Source organism: Hetaerina americana, unplaced genomic scaffold (assembly GCF_022747635.1).
Source record: "Hetaerina americana unplaced genomic scaffold, ioHetAmer1.1.p SCAF_5, whole genome shotgun sequence".
In the NCBI taxonomy this organism is placed as follows: Eukaryota; Metazoa; Arthropoda; class Insecta; order Odonata; family Calopterygidae; genus Hetaerina; species Hetaerina americana.
This window is the reverse complement of record NW_027287095.1, coordinates 78,130,744-78,156,335: the sequence shown is the minus strand read 5'-3', so window position 1 is coordinate 78,156,335 and position 25,592 is coordinate 78,130,744. Positions and strand designations below refer to the sequence as shown.

The window sequence follows — 25,592 nt, the reverse complement described above, 5'->3', positions numbered from 1 at the left end:
TTGGATGCTTAACATGGCTAACAGCAAAAGTGCCACGGTAATTGCAAATACATCTAAACTGGAGTGTTTGGTTTATAGTTAGATTTTTTAGATAAATTCACTTCGCAAGCGCCTAATTATATTAACTTAAACGTAAATTAACGGGTCAGGGTGGAATGCCGAACCCTGTGGACGAAGGCCTGTGGTCACAGAATGAGCAGTTGCTTCCTCTACCTACCCGAAAAAACTAAAAACATAATTCATTGTAACTGGAAACGGCCGCAGATATCAACGAGTTTAGAACTTTATTAAAGCAAAAAATATAAAATTAATGATGATGGTATTGATGATTTTCAATTCGAATGGTTGAATCTTCTTCGCAGTCAAATCTCAAACGAGCCAGTAAATTCTCCAGTCAAAAACAGGTCTTACTGGGCATTGTATTGGAACATCAGCCAGTGGACTGGCATCCTGTACCGACTAATAAGCTTTGATTACTTAAGTACGAAGGTTTTTCATTACTATTATCAGGAGGTTTAATGTCGAGTGGATGATATCTACAATTTAGTCCAGAAGTAATCTAGTTGTGATGTGGTTCTGTAAAATGATGATGACGTCTGGCGTCTAACGGGTCTAACATTTAGATATATCGCTAATGCTGACATCAAATTCTTCTCAGTCCTTCCCCCTTTCCTTCTCGTCAACCTCCGCCGCCACTATGGATCCTAAGAGGGTTCATTGTACCAAAAGAAAAAAATTCTTTTATTTGCTCTTTTTCCTCCCGTTGAACCTTACCATAAAATGTAACTATGATACGAGATCAGTCTCACTGATCCCTCAATAACAAGATATTTAGTCATTGCATTATTGAGATAACTATTACGTAAATTCATCACTTGAAACGACAAAATAAGAGAAAATACCTTTCCTCTTCTCCGATCGAATAAAACCTTCCCCTCCCGTGCACCTCTTCCCCCGCCATTCTCCTCTTCCGTGAAGCGAATGCGGCATGCATTGTCCATCTCGTGGGTCGAGAGTGGAGTGAGGAGAAAGGAACATGGCTTTTGGAGAAGAATTCAGAAGGGGCAGTCAGCCGATGGGAAGGGTGAATGATGGAGGGGCATCTCCCTATGGGAGGGAAAGGAGTACCAATGTGTACGGTACGCGGACACAACTCCTAGTCACACGCACACACACTCTCAAGACTACCTCCTTCCAGCATCCCACTGTCTCTCTCTTTCTCCTCCTCCTACCTTTCTCTCCTTTTACCCCACACCAAGTTGGAGTCCTTCCATATCATTTTGATCATTCGATTTGCGCCACCAAATGCATGTTCATTCTAGCCCAAAGTTGACAAATACTAAACCGGCCTTAAACAAATGTTTTTTTGCGATTCAAACTAGAATTCGTGGACAAATCACATCAATTAAGGAAAGTTAAACATTGGTCCCAACCCTCTCACCAAATGTTGAGATATAGTGCATGGAAAGCTAACATCTGAGATAGCATCTAAGGCGATTCTTCCTCTACATGGCAGACATTTCAAAAGCACTAGAATATCGCTCAGCATTTATTCTAGTAACTTCATTTAGAAAATCTACGCAATTATTAGTGCTTGTCCAGATTCATTTAGAAGTTAAACGGACTTAACATAAAAGTATCACGTAATATGTTGCGAATGTTTCGATTTTGCTCAAAAGCTGGACTTTTGGAAAAGATTGGACCCTTTTCGTCAACAACGATATACAAAATTAAAATTATATTCCTCCGATGACGTCATTAGAATATCATTGTACTATCCCAAATTTAAACTGTAAATAGCGTCACACATAAGCCCTAAGTTCCAACGCAAGGCCCAATATATTTGCCACTATGTTAAGTACATTACTGAATCACGCCATCGTGCTTTTTAATAAGGCTTCACCAATGGACGCAAATGTTTATTGTCGAATCCCTGGGAGACAAAGATTGGTGCGGGATTATAAGATAAAGCCAGGCGTCACGGAACACACCCTTTTGGTATTGTATTCATAGGAAATGTATTCACTTGGGATAGCCCCATACTAATACTCATAGCCATGAGGCTTACGCCGGTTTTTATTTCTCAAATCTCCGACTCGCGTCCTTATACGTCAAAACTCTTTTCCTTTCAACCATCTAAGATTTAGTCCCGTATTCTATACGCCTTTCTTTTAAACGTACGTAACATACTCTCCCGAACCCGCCCCCCCCCCCCCCGTCTAGTCACGAGGAGATATTTCGGCTCTGACGCAGTGACTGGCTAAGAGCGGATTGTGGAATGGGGAGAAGAACGGTGACAACAATTGCCCATCGCGGACGCGCCGCAGTTCCCCCGAGGCCCGCTTCTATTTATACACTTATTATAATGGTATCGAGTTTCATGCCCCTAGTTGTGGCAGCCTTCTTCCTTCCTAACCCTTCTTTTTTCTCTCCCACACCCCATTTCCAGTCTTTAACGTTTTCCCCAACCTTCTTTCCCTCCTCAATCGTTTTTTACACACATCTTTGTCATCCGTTTTCCGTCTCCGCGGTCTCCCTCCGATCCGTCCCTCCATCACTTAAACCTTCCTTATCCACCCTATTTCCTTTTATTTTTCCTTGCCCCCCCCCCCACCTTCCATTCTCACATTGCCTATTCTTCTTCTCTCTTGGCTCCCCGCATTATTAACAGCCCTTCTTTCACCTCGTCTGCGACCGGGCGGGTTGGAGAGTGCACTCCAACTGATAAAGGGGTTTGGCAGCACCGTTTCGTGCGCTTGTTGCGCACGCATGTGCGCACCCCGAATGTTTCACACCATCCCCTCCTACATTTTCGCAATTCATGCTAAGACGAAATACGGAGATGGTTACCTTTTTTCCCAACCCGACTGCGGTGAGACAAACGAAAGGAAATAACGGAGAATTTGAACAAGAAGAAATTGCATCGGAAGATTATTATCCATCGGTCGAGCATCATGAGTAAAGTAGAAGGCTAACAAATGTTTATATTTTATCACTAATGTAATGGCATTTGAGATGAAACGGAATAAGGATGTTTAGCAACGTGCGTCGTAAACGATTGCAGATGAATCAAAAGGAGACTATGACAAAATGCAACAGTTAGCCAGGTTGCCTAAAATATTTCTTAGAGGGCATCTGTAAAATTATGTAATTGAGATGTATTTCAATGAAATAACTTCATCGTCCATTTCAAGGGTGTATTCATTAATGAATAATGATGTGGCTATAATTAATTATTCTAAGTCAGGTTGTTCCAAGGGAAATGTCTTCAATAAATTGTATTCAAAGTACCGCTTGTACAAAAATTACAAGAAATTAAGTACTATGACTGTAACATCTTATTCTGATATACTTTTATGTTAAGATACAAAACTTATGTAAAGTCTCACGGGTGTGAATAATAAATGTATACGAAATCAACAAAATTAGAGATTAAGTGTAGAACAGATAGATTTAAGATTTCATTTTTTCCACGAACGATAGGGGATCATTACAGTATTGTTCGACCGCGGTAGGGTCATTTTCGGGTAATATTATTCTGGTGTGTATTCACCCCCCGCCACACACCCTGGCAGTGGCTTGCAGGGTACACAAATAAATAAATAAAATAAATCGATAGCTCAATTCCAGTGTTTCAAATCAAAATTCCCTGTAGTGTAAACAAAGAGAAACGTTAATTTCTCCATCCAGACCTACAATTTTAAAAAATAATGTTGTATTCTTATCCATCTAAGAAGAAAGGTAAACGACAAATTTGACCAGTAAAAGAAATGCGTTGAACTTTTATAGTCACACATGCGATATTCCTAGGCGCCACGTAAGCGAAAAATTGATTTCCGGGGGCATGAAGGGATGGTACAGGAAAATATTTTCCTTGAGTTTTCTGTAAAATAATTTCGGTAGAGTTACCTTTTTTGCCATAAATTTAATCTTTTAGAAAGTATTATGGGCAAATGGGATTTCTTCACTCTGCAGAAACCACAGGGTCATTCTGCAACGTATCTCTAAGAACCTCATTACTACTCCTTACTTCCTGTTCTCCTGACGACTACCGGAAATGAGTCCATTATACTTACTTACACTCACCGATTAGCTTCCTGCCTAATCAAATGCAAAGATGCTACGCAAAATTTTCCTGAAAATACCCCAGGTAAGCCCGTAGGTCCCACGCGAGGCGACTTTCAATAATTACCACAGGTGCTGCCATCTAAGAGCATTTCGCTGGACTTCCACACACAAAAAAGACCCGATATGAATCTTGACTGGTGACAAAAACTTAAATTACATTGAACACCAAATCACAATGAAATAGTGAATTTGAGGTGAAACTTCCATTCTATAAAACAATTACAATGTTCATTGTTACGTCGTAGTTTTGGTAGCTAGTAAGAGCGTTTTGCACTACAAATTTAACCATATTTAAATTAAAAGCTGTAAACTTTAAATCGGTGTCATCATTTGAAACACAATGACGGAATAAATGTGTATTGGTAGATTATTGAGGAAATTTAGGGGATCGAGATGGTGCGGGGGCTAACGTACTGGCTTCCCACCATGAGGGCGCGGGTTCAAATCCCGGCGGTGTTGAATATTTTTCAGAGGTATCTCGATCCCTACTTGAGGTGCTTTGTGGAGGGCACTTTGAGTGAGTACGCCGTCCGTCGGATGGGACGTTAAACTGCGGACCCCTTGGCGCCTTTCGTAAAGAGTAGGCTAATGCCGACGCCGGGTTTCTCTCCACCCTTCATCCTTTCCTATCCATCCCCTATGGCGCAAATGACCTTAGCTGTCGGTCGCCTCCCCTCAAAACTACTACTACTTGAGGAAATTTAACCTGCGTACTCACGTGAATGTTCTCATGCTCGCTCACGATCTCTTTGCCTCTTTGCACCAACAGGCACTCAGTCCATCATTACAATATCAACTTGTAAAAAAATATCATCCTACAGATAGATGAAATATAGGCCGATACCCATGCATAATCTAATAAATAACGTTGCCCTTCCCAATTCTGTACGTCGCGGAATATGGGCGAACTCAAAAATATGAAATTCGTGAAATTGCTGGATACCATTCGTTCATCCTGATACAAATGAAATGAAGGGGGTGAATTTCACTGAACAAAATGCCTGATACTTAAAATAATTTTTAATGTCATTATTAAAGTAATCATGCCTGACAGAATAATACATGTAGATATGAGGAATATATAACGAGAATAATACGATCTAAGGATTAACCTTGAATAGAGTTAAACGACTGTTGAAAATGAGAAGAGGACAAAGGAAAGTTAAACCAAAGAAAACGAAAGTTAAACGAAACGTCATTAGATGCTAGCATCATGAAGTATCAATTTAATTAATTTGATTCAAAAGTTCATAATGTTTTGATAGATTGAAGAAGAAAAGAATATAAATAAACGAGCACTTGACGTGAACAATCTGGTACTTATAGATGAAATGGACTTGCCATTTCGATCTTCTTTTTCAGCTCTCTTCGGAAGAAGAGGGAGGGATGCAACGTGGAAGAGGAAAACGGAATCGAATCTGATCCGGAAGGGGAAAAGTGAGAGAGGAAGGCGGAGAGGGAAGCAGAAAAAGCAGAGAGAGGAGAGATGGTTGCTTTGAATTGCACGGGAAGGGAGGAGGGGATGATTGGGAGATGAGTATAAAAGGAGGGTGAGGCTGGATAGGGGTGAGGCGAAAGAATGGCGATGGAGGGAGGGATGGTAATGGTGACGCGTCGGGGGATGCTTCGGCGGGGGTGGCAGGAATAGCCGCCTTAACCTCGCAGACTCGCAAAAGGAGAAAGCTAACATAAGTAAGTGTGCGACCAAGAGGAAGAAAAAGAAAGGAGAGGGAGGTGCGAGATGGGACGGAGGGTTGAGGAGGAAGGCTCTGGAATAAGAGAGGGAAAGGGAAGTCGAGAGATGGAGAGAACGGATGAGCAGGAGCAGCACTCTTTCTAGTCGAAGGTGAGCGCGGGGAGGTACACAAGTGCACAGGGGAATGCGGTAGGCTGAGCGGAGGGGAAGCATTTTTTCCCCCTTTGTTTTATTCCCGCCGTGGTGGGAATGAGTCCTCGCATTCTCTTCCCCTTCTGTGATGTACTTCGCCTACTGTCGGTGGAAGGAGAGAATGGGAATGGGCGGTGAAGGGGGGCAAGGAAAGCTTTCAACCCGTCGCCACGTGAAACACCCACGCCTGCCTCCCCCCCCCCCTGCGACCAGCCTCCTTCGCTCCCGCATCCCCTCCCGGTCCATGCGATGCAATCCCCCCCCCACCTAGCTGCCCATTCCGAGGTGAAAGGCAAGATGCTCCCCCCTACTCACCCCCACACTCTCTCTCATTGTGCTTCCTTGCATAGTTCGCTCTTGCGGCGTGAAGGGGAACCGTCTGGATGAGACGTGCGCTCAGGAGTGAGCTCTTGGAACGCGATTAAAAAGCCAGCCATCCTCCCTCTCTTTGTCAATAGACCATTGAAAAGATCACCGATGATAACCCATAGGTTGTTTGCGATATAAGCTATGTTTTAAAATGAGTTCTCTGTGCGGCAGAGAGGAAAAGAAGGAAAAATTTTATCGTAATTTCACCCCCGTCTATGATACTTATTTCAAGTGGCTTCCTCTTTTAACACTTGCAGGTGCAAACAATGTTTAATCAGATCATAATACTTAATGCATAGAACCTCATGCCAGTTTGTAGGTAAGTTATCACCTAGTGAGGAGATTAGGCCTTCCCTTCATTGAAATTCCTCTAATATATATGCATAGCGATGATACACTTCACTTTTCACGATTCTATATCACTCCACAACCTTAAAATATGGCCTTTTAATTTGTGGGTGTGGTATTTATTTCAGAAATAAAACTACCGCTGGTTTCCTCCTCTGCAGTGAGGAGGTAATCAGCGATAATTTTGACGTGCAAACTTCAGTACTTATTAAAAATATTACAATTAAGTTTTGTGGGAACTGATTAAGTTCCCGTCTTTTATTATGGACTTATGACAAGTTGCTTTATGGAGTTAGCTAGCACGTAAAATATTGTTTGCGGAATATAAGTTTAGTTATTACGAAATAAAAGTAATTTTTATTAATTTTGTTTTAAATTGTTATCTTCATTTCAATTCATTATGTATTATTTCACATCGTGACACTCCGTACATATTGTTTGTTTGAGAGGTGTACAGGATCTCTCACTTTACTCTTCAATTTAAGAGATACCATTGTCTAAACACGTGACAGTCATATTCCACTAAGTATTTTACGATTTTCATAGTGAAAATGAACTAAATTCTCGCAAGCCTATTTCTTCCCATTCATTTCTCAGTGAACATCAGAAAATTAAAACCCGTCCGTCCACGAACACAATTCCCGGTCGTGTAGCGTTAATACGTCCGAGTTATGGTCTCCCATGGTCTAAAATTATCACCACTTCCACGGCATTTTAATATACACGAAAGAAATAAAATATGCACCCATTTATTTTTCCCTTATTAAAAAAAGAAGACGCGATAGAAGAGAATTTAGTGCTGCCAACAATATATTATGGTGTGAAATCTTCTACTCTAGGTACGTCAAACTCGTTAGACATTCGACCAAAGTTCTTTTCTGGCACAAGGTAAGGCCGGCTCGGCTAAAGGGAGGAATAGGATCGGGGAGATGAAGAAAAACTCAAGCATTTAAAGCAGAGCCATTTCAACACACCCTGCACGCGCCATAAATCCACGTCAAAAAATACACTGACTCTGAGGAGAATCAAGAGGAAATCTATACTTCATCAGGCCAAGTCTCGCACGGCGTGCGTTTCGGACGAATCTATCCGTGTAGGCGCCAACCAAGCAGACTTTTCTTCCCCAACGTCCATAGGACTAGCCATCCTAATAATGTGGACCCCCTCGTGACTAATTAGGCGCTAGTATATTTTTTCGATGGAAACAAATTTTTATTTCTCTTCGAAGAAAATTTTATTTTGGCAAAAACCTGCCAAGTTTTTTACTGGCTATATGCAGGCAACAAAAATAGCATTTGTAGCATTATTTGATTTGATAAGTCTCTCACGGTGAAATTATCCTTTTGCATTATTATTTAATGATACTACGGAATGGGTACCCAAGTTTTCATCCTCAGTGACGAACGTGGCTGAATGTTCCTCAGCTGAAGAACAAGGCACAACTAACTTGAATTTTCAAAACAAATACACCAATGATATACAAAAATTATTTTCCAAACTAAGTGCACCAGTTAAATTCTTCAGCAGCGAAATTACGAGGTGCTAATTTTAATATATTTTTAGCGTAATACTTGAAAAACCCCTGCGAAATGATAATTTAATTCAGTAAATGTCTACTTTGGTCTCTACCACAGAGTAATTGTTGATACTTATAGGTTCTTAGAACGATGACGAAAGCAATCGGTAGAAAATATTCCTGCATATTGCCTAAATAGTATGTAAATAAAATATAACTTAATGAGAGAATAATGAGGATATTGTTTTAATAATAAGACAATCACCAATTGACTAATTTTCGAATTATAAATAATACAGCCGTCCCATCATCACGAATGCACTATTATTTCCTTCATTCTCCTTTACCAAGCGTACAAAGTCTCGTCTCCTCTTCGACCATCCATCTCTTCTCACTTCAACTCCTCCCCCGGCCCTCGGTAGCCCGTCGCCGCGCCCGCAAGAAAACTTATTTTGCGCACACGCAGATAGCACATAAGAGGAGGTATGAGAAAAACGGAAGGATAATAAATGAAGGAGCGGTAATAAGGGAAAGAACCAGAGAGAAACAAGAGGGAGAGAGCTGGAGAGGAAGATAGTGTGAGAAATGGAAAAGACATGAACTATGCATCCGAATCTGTATACAGCCTCGCCGACGTATAAATTGTGCGCGGAGGAGAACAAAGGGTTTTTCGCGGAGAAGTTAAAAAAGGAAGGAATGAAAGGGGGTAGTTGGAAATGGATAAGAGGCACGGGGTGGAGTTTTGCGATAGAGGGGGAAATTGGAAAAATGTGAGGGTGAGAGCGGGAGGATGGGAGTTGAAGAGTCGCAGTGTAAGAGAGCGGGAAGGGGTACGAAGCAGGGGTCAGAGGAAGAGAGCGGGAGGGGGGGAGGCCAGGGACGAAGCAGGGAGAATTTATAACGTACGACCCCGATGGGAAGCGTGAGGAGACTTGTGGCGCAAAGTGCAAGCAGGGAGATGGTGAGGTTTAAAGAGGGGTAGGTTTTGAATTTGTGTGTGTGTGCGCGCGAGCCTGCAGATTGCGGATGAACTCATGAGAAAAGCAGGTGGGGTGAGGACCTGGGTGGGGGGAAAGGAAAGGGGGGTATGGGCGGAAGTGGAATGCTGAGGGATATTAGCACGAAGATAAAACGGATTTCTCTTCTGTTTTGTTCTTTCCTCTCCTGTATTTTATTATTTTCTGCGAATAAGCAAGAGGGCGGGTACGTCACGAGGTTATCTGCCGAAAGGGGTAGAGAACGCTCGCATAAAGATTGTTTTCCCTTCTTTTGTTTCTGGAAAAGTATTTTTCATTTCCCTTCAGAGAGCGCATACCCCATTTATTCGACAAATATCTTTATTTCTACGTTCGTGAGAAGTGGTAGAAAGCTTACTTAGCGATGGATCATTGTCCAAAATGTATAATTTTGAGCTTGCACTCTTATTGGTTAAACAAAGCAATGATTACTCGCTCCTCATTTAATATTAGTTCCTCAAAAATAATTTATTTAATCACAGAATGAAGAGAAGGGAAAATATTATTAAATAATGAATAATCTTGGCAATTTCATCATGGTCGATGCATATGAACAATTCTACGACAAAGTTAAATGCGCTGCTGTATCCCAATAAGTCATTACTTTAGCATAAATATCTACCTATGCAAGTTTAACAATACCATAAATCGCACTAAACGATATTAATGATGAATATTTTTCTAGGTCCTCTTTACAAGTCATAGCACACATATTTGGGTCCTGATTCAAGTAGTAGCAGCGGTTAGGCTTAGTTAAAATTAGTTCAGTGATTTAGATATGGACAATACAGCAGTCACAAGCATTCCAGTATTCGGAATCATAGCATGATGCTTAGAGGAGTTACTACTCAAATGGCCAAGTACATAGATCAAAGCTCTTTGTAGCCCAGTCGAATTATCTTTACGAAAGTTTAAGATATTATATCACTCATATTTCTAATGGACGATACGTGGCTCCTATAATATTAGCGTATCGGAAATATATTTAAAATATATTTTTAAAGACGACTTACGTGCTTTTGTAATAACCTGTTCGCTATCTGTTCACAAAATATCATACGAAGAGGTGTTATTATGAGAATTAAACTTTAAGCACACATAAACTTGGAATAGGTGGACGGGGAAGAAAGCATAACTTTTCTCTGAATTTCTGGAATCAGTCGAAGACTTGGAAAGGATGAAGGTGACTATCGGTACGGAGTGCTAGATTTGGGGAATTATAAGGGGGGAAGGACAGTGAGGATTGAAAGCGCACGGTAAAGAAGGGTTGGGCACATAAGGGGAAACGAGGGATGGCTGGAGGGGAGCGGGTTGAGAGGAAAGTGTGTTAAAATAACGGAGGAAAAAAATAAACAATGAGATCCCCCGGAAATCTGGCGTGGCATTCTCTGGCATTGTTTTAAACCCTGCTGGCCCCGATCCCTCTCAATTTCGTCCTTCCCTCCCCTCCGCCGCATCTACCCCCCCTTACACCCCCCTCTCTCATCTCTTGCTCCTCCTCTTTTTAACAACTCCCTGTCTGGAAATTTTTCTCCTCATCTCCTCCTTCCCTCTCCTCTTCTCCACGCTTCCCCCTTTCACCTTTCTAAGTTACTGCTCAAGAAAGAGCTCTCCCTCATACTCTTTCCGCTTTCTCAGAAATTTTGTGCTTAAAGATATCTCCTTTCCCCGACGGTAGAGAGCAGTAGCGACGGCGGTTCCCTACCCCTTCCTCCCACCCTCCCCCCGCCCGCTTGTCTCTCCTCCCCTTTGCCATCCACTTATGCCTCAAATAACAGTCGCGCTTTCCCGAAAAGACCGACATTTCTCTGTCTTCCTGCTCGCATCCCCCCCCTTCTCATACCCCTCTTCCAACCATCTTAGTGCTCTCCTGCCTCTAGACCAGAAGGTAAGCCAGAGCAAGTGATTTATTCGCCGCCGACTGGATGCCAACGTTCCCCCCTCCCCCAAACTGCCATTCCCTCCTTTCGATACACGTCCGCATTGTGAGGGCATTATCATCGGATTTAGCCACGGAAGTCATTTTCAAGATTCCTTTGCCAAAAAATATAGTCCAATATTCGTCATCGCTCCTCATAAGCCTTGTCATCTGTAATTTTAACTGCAGGAGAGACACGACCTGTTAGCGCGTGAATATACTTCCTGCTACCTTCCTGCACCTTCGTTCTACAGGTCTCTATGGTGGTTGGGGCGGTTGTCTTAGAATCTCGGGAATATAGAGTTGAAATGTAAGACAAAGAAAAACGCCGTCAAAGGGTAAACGAGATTCGTATTTGCGTTTTCTTCTGCTCCAGTGCACCCGCGATATCCATGCAGGCAGAAGAAAATCATAACCCTTTAATTTAAATATTACAGCCAACTAATTTCTTTAACAAGGCGCATTAACCTCTTCATAATAATTATACTCTATGTACGGTGATAATTTTATGGGTGGTAATTTTATCAGAAAATAGATTCACCAACGTACGAAGTAGGTTGTAAAAACTGCCCATGACTGAACAAAGGAAAGAAAATAAAATTTTGGAGAGGGGAAATGCTCTATAACTTGGCCACAACGGCATTTTTAGCAGTCTTACTCCGATATCAAAATATTAATTCAGCCTAATCCTTGTTATGGTTCGTTCCTATTTCAAAAGAATGGAAACGATGACTGAACGAACTAGTGCCTTACAGCGCTTTGGCTTAACAAAAAGAGCAAAAATAATAGAAAAAGGGAAAAGAAGTCGAGTTTGGGATGCACCCACAATGGCATCTGAATCTTCAAAGACGGGACTCGTCAAAATGTAAGCACTTAAATAAGCCAAAGATATTCCCAATTCTCACCTATCACATCTCTTTTGAGATCTATGCTCTCAACTGCTTTCTAAAATTCGTGTAATATTATGAGTGGAGTACAATGTTTCACTTCTTCTTCGATCTATCCATGTTGAGAAAATTGTATAAAGTTAAAAATTCAAGCCCTCTGAGTTTGTTGTCACAGTGTTCCGTAACCGTTCTTTACGTAACCATTCTCTGAGACATTTTTAATATAGCGAAAACCGGACATAGCCGGATGTAAAAATGATTGTGAGAAATTGCGAGATGTGGCATTGACTTTCATTGGAGTATTTTTATACCGGAGTTTAATATTTATCAAGTTATTAATGATTCAAAGTTTTGGGAAATGATGAATAATAGGGAAAATTATTGGGTTCAATGAACAGTTGTTTTCGAATCGGAGGCAAGTGTAAGCACAAGGCACTTCAGTACTAACTAGTGAGCGATTTTGAAATAGTAGTAGTGACTTTCCAAGTTATTCATCCCTACATATTCAATGGTGACTAAATGTTATATAGCTATGCTTGGCAGTGATTTCCATCCACTGTGGTAATGTGAAGAAGAGCGAGCATTGGCGATTTCCACAAACCAACGACTTTATTCCGGAGAGTTAGACCTTTCTTCCTGCCTTACCTTCAACCATTGGATGATAAATTATACTCTAATGCAAAGCCCTTGAAACAGATATGATCAGGAGAAGATGATAGGAAGGCACAGCTAAATGGAGATTTATGTCTTTAAACACTGACTTGCGTCTTTGAAGCGCACATCTTCCATCATCGCCGGTATTGTCTTGGACTATTGCCTTCTCGCCATCATTAAATGAAAACATCGTTTATATGATAGTCCGAATTCAACTGGTGCCTAGCAAATGTTGCCTGTTTTTGAGTATCACTAATGTGGCGTTGCAAGGCATCAGATTCATTTTATCATGAACGCTACGTTCCCTCCTTGTATAACCTTTTACGAGTAGGAACCAGAACGACTCTCGTTTAGAGTCATCATGATTCGTAGGGCTTGATAGGTATCAAGACTGTTATCTATCAAGCCTATCCCAAATAGCACCTAGGGTTATACGGATTAGCATTAGGGTAATGTGCCATCTTATTTATATTAGTATTGCCTCGCAAATGTACATAACATGTGTATAAATAAATATATCTATAGTACCTAACCAGCCTACTGCGTATGTATTGTAGAGAAAAATTATCTATGGATGACTAATACATGAAAAATTCAGGTAAATGAAGAGAGAAAAATATTATCCATAATGACTTTATGGATATTACACCATAGATACTAAAAGTTTAAACGTGTGTGGCGTGTTTAATAACTACTATGCAGGACATTTTGCCATAGGAAAATATTAAAAATATATTATTTTTAATAAACCAAAACAAGACAAAAGTAAACATAGTTAATGCCTGGAAAAGGTAAAGTAGCAACATGAAATAGTTCAGGTCATGAATTTTAACATTCCTTTCCACTGTAACCTTTTGCTCTACTATATTACTAACGTTCCATTCCGGTTGCAAAAGGAAAACGACTGAATCCGTGCACCTGAATGAGCACGCTTAATTTAGAGGCGGGGAAAAATGTCAACACGGCACGGGCAACACAACCACGGCGTCTCAATTCCCTTGCCTCATCCCCATTCGTGATTAAAAAATAAAACCAAAGGAAAGTGGGGACGCGATTTACCCTCGCTCGTCCCCGTCAGACACGCGAACATGCGGAGGAGCGTGCTCAAAAACAACAAGCGTGATACTCTTCTCCGATAGCCCTGTGAGCGGTGGGTCTCCCCACCAGAAGATTCACTCAACCAAATCTCGACTCCACTACACCTCCCTCCTCCTCTCTCGATCTTACGTGCTCCTTCTCCTTCTGCTACGACCAGCAATCCATGCCGTTTATCCGACAACATCAAGAAGTCTGGAATAGTAATTCCCCTGGAGATACAATTTCGATGTTAGTCACCAGGTGATTATTGTCCTCCAAAAATTTGGTGAAATTGAGATCCATGATCACCTTTTTTGTGTTTCTTCAGTTTAGTTTGCCAGTTATTTGTGCTACCAATGATTTTGTCATATTTCTTAGGTTCCCATTCTTATTTTTTTTATTTTCTATCTAATCTAGCCATGCAAGGAAGAAAACGTAATTAAAACTCGGCAAAGAACGTTCACAAGAGGAACCGCTGATAACTTAATTGAAATGGAGGGATAAGAGGAATTATGAGGTAAACTGACTTGGAGCGGAATATTATAGAACGAAATTACGATACATATTAACAGAGGTATTTGTTTTACAATGCGAATAGTACGCAACTGGAAGTACGAAAAAAAAGGTGCAAGTTAATACTTAGCTTAGTAGGCAAAGATTGCAAAAGTAAACAACGTACCGTATGCCTTCCGCACTAATCACGCGACCAGACTAAGCCATTTAGACACTTCCAGATACTCAATTTTATCAAATACTAATAAAACAGTCACATGCCCAACATTCTCCCAAATATTTAAAAAAATTAGTATAATAATTACATGTCTGTAATGTATCATTGAGGTCTGTCACAAAAATAGTATCTGCAAAAAAACCCATTTTCCTCTTGAACGAAGAAAGTTTTATTCATTTGTTAGCGAAAGTTGGATCAAAATTCATAGTCCCATCATCGCTAAGTTTTAGGACGAGTATGCTCCATCAATGCAGATGAATTTTATGAATTTCAAAAAGGTGATACTGGAAGCTGAGGGTGTCAATAACCGCCTTCACTTTCCCCATCCTCTCATATTCGGTTCTCTTTTCTCTCCTGGACTTCCTTTCCACTCTTCTTACACTTTGTCGTTCGTTTCCCCTCCCTCGAAGTTCCCACATGTCTATTCCTCTCATGCACTTAAACCATCCAAAAAAATCTTCCCTCCCCCAGCTCACTGCTGGCGATACCACGTGTAAAGAGAACCGAAATGTCAGATAATGCCCCACTCCCTCTGGACCCTTCTCCTCGTAGCACAGCACATATGGGGGGAGATTATTTGTATAAATCGCGTGACAATGAGAAGCTATACCTCACGAGCGACGACCACGCCGAGACGAGGAGTTTCAAGAGGACTCTTCATAAAAAAATCACGTGTGCGTGTGAAGAGGCGTTGCGAAAGTTTTTATTCCCCCGAAAAAAAGAAGAGATTGGCGGTTTATATTTTCCGCTGCAGGGTTTCCCCAGTAATCCGAGTGAGGTGGGGGAGCGTTTGTTTCAGCTACCGGTCGACCTCCGATAAAGGGATGAAAATTTAGATATTTGAGCAAAGAGTGGTCCAACCACAAGCATCACAAATTTATACCCGACAACGGCAGATGTATGAATTTCGTCATTATTAACGCGACAAATACTAAATACTGGATTCATATTCCTAGATTTCCATGTCTTTCGTTCTATGAGAAGTAATCTCGCAATATTATAGTTCAGTGACTCCTTAGATCACCAGGAAGAAATAACGAAAACTTAGATTTTAGTGGCATTGAGATGGACTTTAAAAAGGAAATAAATAGATTCTAGATTCCGGTTCCTTGGAATTCAATAATTAAGGTTCAACAAGCAAATAATGGGTGTACGTTATTGACACGTTATTGACAATTTCTCCAAATAAGCGCCATTATCCTAATAATTCCATTCTATCATTCAAAGTCTATGTAAACCGCGGCCTCAGACATTGACATGCCTATGTGGCCAGTCAATTGTACTTGCAACTTCCAACATTGACTTTTCATGCACTTAAATCAATGAAGTATAAAATCAATGGCATTACGAGTAGTTTCAGATTATTTTTTCTGAAGGATAATAGAACTGTAAGAACTCCTGCGCGAGTTAAAATAGCCATAAAACTGCACATAATAAAAGTCTGATTACAAGGATATCCAGAAACTTGTGATGTATTTGTATGATATAAGCATTAATTTGCCGAAGAGCAAACTATTTCAAACGATCAAATCCATTTTCATTGACATTTTTTTAAGAAAAATCAAAATTATTTCATTGAATAATTAATTTTGCGAGCTCTTAAAATATCCCATTCCATCTCTTTCGCGAGAACGACCTTATTGAGACGAGCAACGACCTTTAACATCTGTGCGTATGGCGTGCACGTCACAGCCGTGACACCTCCGTTTTAAAATCCGTCGAAAGAGGGTCGCATCATTCCCACCGTAAAGAGAATACTTCGTGATGAGCATTTGCTATGTCCGTAACTCGGGAGCCATTCCAGAAGGTCGAGGTCACTCGCATAAGATTTGATTTACTCTGTCTCCCTCTCTTTCTATCTCTCTCTCTCTCTGTTCCCTCGGTCTCCACAATCTTATTTACCGTTCATTTCCCACTTCCTTCTCCCTCCAGTATTTTTTCCTTACCTCTATGGCCAGTTGACTGACCTGAATGCCCAGCCTTCATATCGTTCAATTCTCCTTTGGTTTATTTCCTTAAACGCGACATTATTCTGCCTCGCTAAAGGAAGTAGATTTCTATTCATGGGTAAACCCCTGCCAGGATGCACCTCTCTGTATTCAATCAGCAATGCTCGCATTGATTCCTGGAAAGTCTCATTAATGATATGCGGCGTTGCTTTGCAAACTTCATTTGGTCATACATCCTATTGGCGATTTCACAATTTGGATGACTTTGATTAGGATGTTTAACATAGAAATATTTCCTGTTTCATCAGAGGGAGAGCAGTTAAAAAAACTGCAGTCATTCTAAGAAAACAGATCTTTGCTGCAGTTAAATAGCAACAAATAGGATCGTTATGTTGAGAGCAAATATTGAAATATATGTTAATGAAAAACAGAACTACCTATCGAGCTTGGATGGCAATAGTTAGAAGCATTATTCTCACACTTCCAAGGTGGGAAAAGGTAAAGATATTCATCACGCTGCTAGATAATATGCTACCGTCATCTATTCTGTGACCAGATAATTTTAAACCCTCATCACATCCTCGCGACTCAACTCGCATCACTTCGCAACCACCCAGGCACGAACACGCCAAGTTCATAAGTTTTAACGCCGGGCAAAGAGGCAAGATAGGTTTAGAAAAGGGTCGAGTGGGTCGTCCTGCACTTTCTGCTAATTGGGAATCGCGGCATCGTTCCGCAGCACGCTTGAAACCCTACTCGCGACCGCACAGTTTTCGCATAGGTGAGCGCACCTACGTCGAGGTGTGCCGCAGAAGAGATCAATTACAATGGTGGTCAGCACTCGTCGGCTTGACCCCACGACAACTACGCAACGGTGTTGTTCAAATACCTACGCGAGGAGTGTATGTGTGCCTTTTCCATCTCCCCGAAAGAATAAAACATAGACGCGCAGCTCTAGTGACGCCGGAGGAATGTAGGCTCCCATATTATACGATAATTGAAATTCGCTATTTTGCCATGTAAGTTGAAAAAACACTGAGTAAACAAATATTTATGTATATTTATAAATAAATATATATATATTTATTTATTTATTTATATGCATGTACAACAAGGAACAAAACACTTTATAGGTAAAGACATGAATTTTCTTTTCATGTGCGTACCTACGTCGTTTGTGTCACCATGCTATTTAATTATCGCTTCGCGGGCATTTCCATGAGCAGGTGTACGTATGTGTGCATGTACACTCACATACGTGTGTATGTTCACACACACACACACACACACACACACACACACATATATATATATATATATATATATATATATATATATATATATATATATATTACATATATTCTCAGAAGTCATACGTGGCAGAGTTACAGCTTTTATACCATTTTTGGATACCGAATCCCTGATTAAAATCTCGTGAAATAACGCCTTGAATTACTGATGTAGGGTTTTGAGTGACATTATTTTTCGGCTGCATAGAACATCAGCATGTAATTCTTGTAAAACGTTTACGGCTCCAAAAGTAAATAGGTAAAGATTCCCAAGTATAGTGTTAGGAAGAAATTTTCTAACAAAAAACTGTTAAGGGTAACACCTCCACCTAGGTTACACCTCTGTTATTACTTTATTTATTATCCCAGAATTAATATAATTATTTAATCGTTAATTATACAGAGAAAGTCTATCGACGATCGCAGTCTACTATGAAAATAATAATTTGTTCAAAAGCATACCCTTCGCACTAGGAACTGAACTAGGTCGTTGTATCGATTAGGTCTAAGATATTATTTGAAAGTTAACCTCTTCTACGTTGGGGTGCACGAGCAGATGTCTGAGATGATGTATTCCCACTCCGCGAAGATTCACTGCGCGCGTCCAATAGATAGAGGCATTAAATTGTCGCGTGCAACAAAACTTATGCGCCATGTATGTATCGACATGGATTATTAAAACGAAAGAGTTCATCTTTCACAAAGTCCAACAACTCATGTCGATACAAAAATGCGCGTCGAATATATTATGCGATCGGAGACACGGTGACGTCTTTCCTTGAAAGGGAGAAAGAAGGTCCCCCGTCCCCGGTCACCTCACCCTGCGTCCCCATTCCATGCGACCGTTCCAACCTCACCCCACTCATCCCAAGTTTAAAACGGCTACCCACACCCTACCCCCAATCCGATGTCTCCCCCCACCCCTCTCATTCCCTCCCTCTCCTCTCCCGTCCGCCTCTTCCCTTCCTTCTCCCTCCCCCAAAGTTCTTCAGTTTTCTGGTCGCGTCTCCGCAGTGTCCCACCCGTGAGAGGACAAGAGGCGGTCCGTGTGTTTGTGTCCATGTGTGCGTGCATACCGCATATGTGTGTGCGTGTGTGCTCGCGCTTGCTTACGTGTGGCCAGGGAGAGAAGGAAAAGAAATGAAAAAAAAGAGGGAGAGCGTTGGAGGAGGCTGGGCTGGCGATGGAGGAAGAGAGGTGAGGGGAGGGGCGGGGGGGGGATGAGGCGGAGAGAAAAAACGCGAGAAAAACTGAAGACCTTGCGAAGAAGAAGGAGACGACCGAAGTCCTGGAATACATTCTTAGCAGGCGGCTCTCCCTCTTTCTCTCTTTCTTCCTTTACCTCCTCCTCCCTCATCTCTATCCCACACGACGGGGGTGTATCATAATCGGAAATAACGCCACAAGTGACGATCCTACGATCCTTTTTGCCACCCCGGCCTCACGATCCACTCGCCCAGTTCGTCCCTCCAGTTCCCCCTTCTCCTTTACAAATTATTCCAGCATTCCATTCCTTCCTCGTGCCTTTTTAGGTCTCGGGTCCAGACATTTTTTTCCGCGAGACGAGATACTTTTTCCACTTTAGGAGGTTTTATGTGCCGAGTCCTTGACTAAAAAATTTCGAAACTATAAATGTCTAGTTATAAATGACAAATGTCAAACAGCGAAAACATAAATTATAAATACTTACAAAAATCAATGATGCATAGCAATTCTGAGCTACTACCCTTTCCGGATGACAAGCGTCTGATATATCATTTAATATCCGTCTCTTGCACAGAACGACCTCGGAAATAACCCGTGAGTATTGCAACACATTCTAAATTTCTTTCATCATATAGCCCTGTTCTCTTTTACCTATAAACGTATTTATACGTAATAACTACATTTGGTTTGTATTCATTCTCGGTGAATTTTCCTCTGTCATCCAACTTTAACAATCAGGAAGACATCCACAGTTGCCTCAAAGTGCGGTACCATTCCCTTTTATACCATTTTCTACCAAATTCAAACACATGAGGTTTAACAGGACTTGTTTTAGAGACGTAAACTATTCCATGAAATCTTAGTTGAAATCCATGTCATGGCATCATTCTTTACTCCCTTGATAACTCAAATTCTACCATTGCGGCACAACTGTATTTTTGCCAACCCCCACCACTCCTCAGAATAATGGTAAAAATTGAAGGAAAACGGGAAAAAAAGCACTCAGCGTATCCCCCTCAGAAGAATTGGGAAGACAACGGAGAAACGGCGAAAATGGTGAAAAGCTTTCAAAACCACAAAGGTGCATGACAAGAATGACAAAGAGAGAATAAATAAATATATATAGGTATATATAGATTTTGAAAATGGAGTAAAATGATGAAAAGCGCACAAGAATTGAATGATGAGGATAGGGATTAGGCGAAACAAGACAATAGGGAGGACAGGAAAAAGAGGACGGAGAATAGAGGATGGATGGGACACAGGGGGGGAGGGGGGGGAGAGAGTGGGCTCCGTGACAGGAATAGAATAAGCCTTTCACACACACATGCCAGCGTACTTTTTGTCCTCTCTTCCAATCTTCGTCCCCGGTCCTTCCCCCTCCCCCCATCATCCGAACTCTTCCTCCCCATCTTCGATGCTAAGTCCGACTTCTCACCATTCGACCCCTAGATTCCCTCCCCCCCCCTTCATTCCCCGCCCTTCCCGACTGATCAAAACCATCTCCACTCATTCCCCTCCCAGTTTCCTTTCGTACGTCCACCCCACTCCCTTACCTCTTTTGAAGTCTCCAAAACAAAATATCTTTCGTTTCCTCGCTAACGAATAGACGTATGTAGTTTCAGACTCGAGTATGAGGCCGGAATGGCAAAAGGGGCAGCAGGGAAGAGGGGAGCGTAAGAAAGTGTCCGAGTTCGCTGGCTGGTTATCGGGGTTAAGAATTGGGTTTTTTTTGTAAGTTTCCGAAACGTGAGACAAACATATGAGAAGCGACATCATATTCGTTTGTTATTTATTTGAAGGAACGAAGTGTATACTTATTAGTTTAGTAGATCTCACAAGAATTATTTGTTGTAGGACACCGTTATTTTTTCTCTAGAGGGCCTACGTATTCCTGTCATAACATAAGTAGTGCCAAACACTCGAATCAACATTTTTCATTGAATCTATGAGTAATTTTGAAAATACATGATCAATTAAGGTTCAATAAAAAATACACTTCAAATTAAGATAAACAAAATCGACTGCGAGACCTTAACTGGGTAATCGCAGGCTCAAGATCGGTCAAGGGCATTAATTTGTATTTACTTATTTTCTCATAAATGGCTGTTTGCAATGCCGATTATTATTCTCCCAGCTTAGCAATCTAATTCCTACGATGGCCATAAAACGCCAAATTTTACTATGCATGCCAATTTTAAAAGATGGTCTAGAAAAACTTCTATTTAATTAAATTGTCCAATTCTGGAAAAAGTCCTCACCTATTCATAACTAAGGAACCATAACAAGGCATGATATTTATAAATAAAAATATTTATGCTATGCTTTCGCTTGCCGTTACCTATGAATGGAAAAAAACGTTCATAAATTTGATCCATATGGCCATGCAAAAACGTCGTCGAAACAAGGTTGTTAGTCGTCGTCGCAAAAATGCAGATTTTTATTTTCTTAACATTCAGATAAAAATTTGTGTTTTAGAGTATCTCCAAGATTCGCAGGTTAGGATACACTCTATAGATTTCAAACACAGCTTCCAGATGGCGACTATATTTGGCCCACTACACATCGATGAGGAATGATACGTCATGCCAGGATTGCATTTTTTTAATGGACGGAATGCTTTTTATCCCTAAGTAAAAATTCAAAGTTGAATAAACTGTACTAATGAAGATATTGCCCGAAAAGACAGATACGACAGTAGAATAAAATATTTTTTGCATGTCTCTTGGAGGAGAACATTGGAAACGAGCGTCCAAATGTGGGGGGGGAGGAGAAAGGACAGAGGATTGGGGGAGGGGAATGAGTGCTTGAATTAGTACCCCAGTATTGGCCCGCGGAAAAGGGGAGAGGGCCTCATTGCCATTTCGCATCACGAAGTTTGAATGGTGTAGAGGAAAAACGGAGCGATTTTTCCGGCCTTTTGACTACCCCTGTCCACCCTTCTATAATAAAATTCCTCTCCCACTCCCCTCTCTCCTCATCCCATTCTACTGCGTCCCAGCCCTAACCCCTCTTGCTATACCTCCCCTTGCAAAGGCATAACGAGACTAAGTTCTCCGTAAATCTCATACCATTCTCGCATGCTCGGCGATATCATAATAAAACTGAACTGATGCATGTTCGCTCCTCTCTCATTCCATTGATAAATTTTTTGATTGTCTTTTTTTTTTGCCTCGGTCTTTTCATTTATAAACAAGATTTTTAATCTCAGATAGTGACTTTGTGAGTGAGCTGAGACGTTATTCAACGATGGTGGAATTTTTTAATACAGGAAAATCCAGGTTTGGATGTAAACCAGACTAAGTAATATTTTAGATGGATATCCGGTAGACCTTTAGTTGGTCATGCAAAATCGAAGGACGTATATTCAAATCCCTTCTCTCCCTGCTCTTGCTTCATCATATTAAAAGAGGTAAGCTACGGAAGAGAAATATCGCACCGGAAAGGCACGGCCTTCAAAAAGTCAAAAATATTTTAGTCATTTTATCAAAAAAAAAGTACCCTTACGAGGAAAATCTTCTGAAGTCAAGTCTGGATACATTCATTCTCATATTATCGTTTATACGGTAATGTAGAAATTTTCTTATCCCGAAACTCATTCAACGGTATTGCTGGAAAATAAAGAACATTGGAAAGGAAAATTTTGCACAAATTCCAGATTTTAGCTTAGAAGTTGGTAACTCGCAGCTCTTACCATTACGCTTTGTTCAAAGAAAATAACCCTGAATGACATTGGTTTCCTAGCCTTTTCCCTTATCTTATCCTATAATATATTTAAGTAGATGAATGAACAATCTAGTCTTGGGCTGTCCTAACTAATATCATAAAAATGAAAAGCACTGACACATGTAAAAGACTTTCAACTGACAAAAATTAGGATGTAGTCTTGCTATCTATAACCTACTAAATACTCATAATTTATAAAATTCAGAGCTATTTAATGATGTTCATCATAAATCATCTATAATCGGACTAAAAAGGGTAGTCCTTAATCCAATAAAAATTCCAAGCAGAAATTTGTCCACTTTTAAGAGTTTCTTCGCAGGAATTTACTTATACCCCCTACAACTTGAATTGTCTCAGACCCTACACCATAATCGAAGCTATTTGAAAGCCGTGCCAAATTCTTGCGACCCACCGCGAAGTATTATCTTTCATTTCCTTAAAATATGGAAAAATTCGATATAGATAAGCTTCAATTAATACCCAAATAAATCCTTGAATCCACCGCTCAATATTCATTTCGCACGCATAAATGTGAATGTGCATCTTCAAGAGAAAAGATAACCTGGTATCTGAGGATGACGCCGATGCGTCGAAACTAGTTGTAACGAATAAAAAAATGTAGTGGAAAGATACATTGTTTTTTTTTACTTCTTTGATAATGGATTTCCACAAAGTTAAACTTTTTAACATCAAATATAAGAGAAAATATATGAAATATTTTGAATTCAGAAAATTAAAATTGCAACTCTTTGGCGGTAAATTCACGCACGACATAATGAAGAAAACACCTACCTACACGAAACTTAGGTACTGCGGAGCCCGTCGGGTATCCTTGGAAATTTGCTCGAGGAAATAATATACATAAGCTGGAGCCTCAACGTAGCTTAATGTCTCGTTGTTTCTCGCTTTATGAAACCATTATTCTTCTAGCCACAACTTGTTGTGACAGCAGAAACTTGTCACCTCCAGAATGATTATGCAGTTAAATCTATATGGAGGCTTCGTACTCAGAAATGGGATGGTGAATCAAAGGATAGGATCTTATTCACTCGAGAAATTTTTACATTTCATGACCTTTTCGTCAATAAATAACTTTTATATCATTCAAAAATTTCAACAAACTTGTAATTAATGTATTTCTTCATAAAAATCTTCTTTGAAAATTGAAAACTGAGTAATACCTTTGTGCTGTCCTTTTGATAGTGAAGTACTTTGCCTGCAATAAATAGCACTTCATTTTTAACTCTCGCTTGTAATGCCAAGAAAAATTTCCTGAGGATATTTTTTTGTTTACTCATTTCAATTACCCCTTTTTGACATGATATACAGGTATACTTATTCCATAGAATCTTAAAATCAGTGAGATATTTTCAAAAGAGAGAAACAGGGAAATTTCGTTTATTTTTTATATAACTCCGTAAATTTATAATTATGTACGACTACTATCCAAGACAATGCAAAAAATCAGATTTAGAATGTGCAAATCATTCTATGAACTCGAACTACGTGTGGTACCTTCCCATTTGTAGGAAATCATTTGAGCAACTCTTTGAAGTAAGCATCATTTTTTGATGAATCATCCATCATACAAGTTCTAAGTAAAGGCCCAAGGAAAGCTTTATTTTGTCTATCAAACCTTGTAGACTGATACGTTTTCAGTATTTCTCGAGTGCTGTGTCATTAGGTAAAAATGATCCGGTGAATTTCAATTTAGTCGTGGTTGGATCGCATTTTTTCAATACCCGTAACCTTAACAATCGTAAAACTTCAGAGAGAATGGTTAACCAAAGTAATTTTTTCTTGATTATTAAATCAGTTATCGGCGACATTACTTATCACAGTTGGTAACTGATGACATACAAAATACGTTACCAAAGTTCAGGGTCTTTTATCTATAAAAGATTATTTTTTTATTGATGCGGATACCTAAGCCGGCTCCTCGCTCTAATCATAAAGCGTGGCGATAATCCAAGTGAGGCTCTTCAAAATGCATACTCTAAACCATAGAGTTTTAATCAGGTGCATCGCTATTGACGTGAAGGACCGTTTTCATAGAGTGCTCGTCACCAGCTTTCCGTGATTCGCGACAATCAGGCATTCCCTCTAGCATCACATTCATTCCTAATCCCCTCCGATCCACCCTCATCACCCACTCCCTCCGCCCCTCGCCTCCCTAGACTGCAATCCCTCTTCCTCCGAAAGTAGCCGCTGCCTTCTTCCCATACTCCCCCGATGCCATGCTCGCTCTCTCATTTCAACCCTCCCGCCCTACCCGACTTCCTTCCCCCACCCCCGGACCTCCCCCTTATACCACACCCTCCCTCTTTCAACCGCTCATAATCACCAGGGTCATTAGGCCAACTCCCCCAACCCCCATTCTTCCCGAAGCAGAACTCATCCAATTGCCCCCTACCCCATCCACCACCCCTCCCCATCCACTCTTACTAAGCCCACGCAAGAATCTATCCCAACCTCAGCACTCACCCACCACCTTCTCCCCCTACTCGTCTGCTGCTTCGCACTGACTCAACTCGCTCTCGCGGGGAGGGGGATGGTAAAGAAAAGGCTTGGGGGGATAATATAGAGGAAGAAAGAGGAGAATGTGTGAAGGGAAATTGGAACTTCAGCCCAAAACTGCCAAAAGAAAAACGATTGAAATGCAACAAGCGTTTCATAAATGAATGTTATGATAGGGTAGGGGGATATGTCAAACTAAAGGTTGAGGGATATTTCAAATATTTGTAAATGAAAAGAAGAATGTGGAGCTGGCGTTCTCCAGTAAAACAGAGATTGAAATTCGTAAATAACGGAATTAACGATAGTCTGCGAAAAACAGCTGACTTCGGGAGAAACCAGACGAAATATCTGCTAATATGAATAAGCTAAGCAAA

At 40.7% G+C, this 25,592-nt stretch overlaps 1 protein-coding gene across 1 annotated transcript in view; it reads left to right on the top strand.

Annotated features, from left to right (window-relative positions):
* Positions 1-25,592, top strand: part of LOC139694122 (homeotic protein spalt-major-like) — a 281,763-nt gene that overhangs the window by 116,466 nt on the left and 139,705 nt on the right. The gene's annotated exons all lie outside the window — the stretch shown is intronic.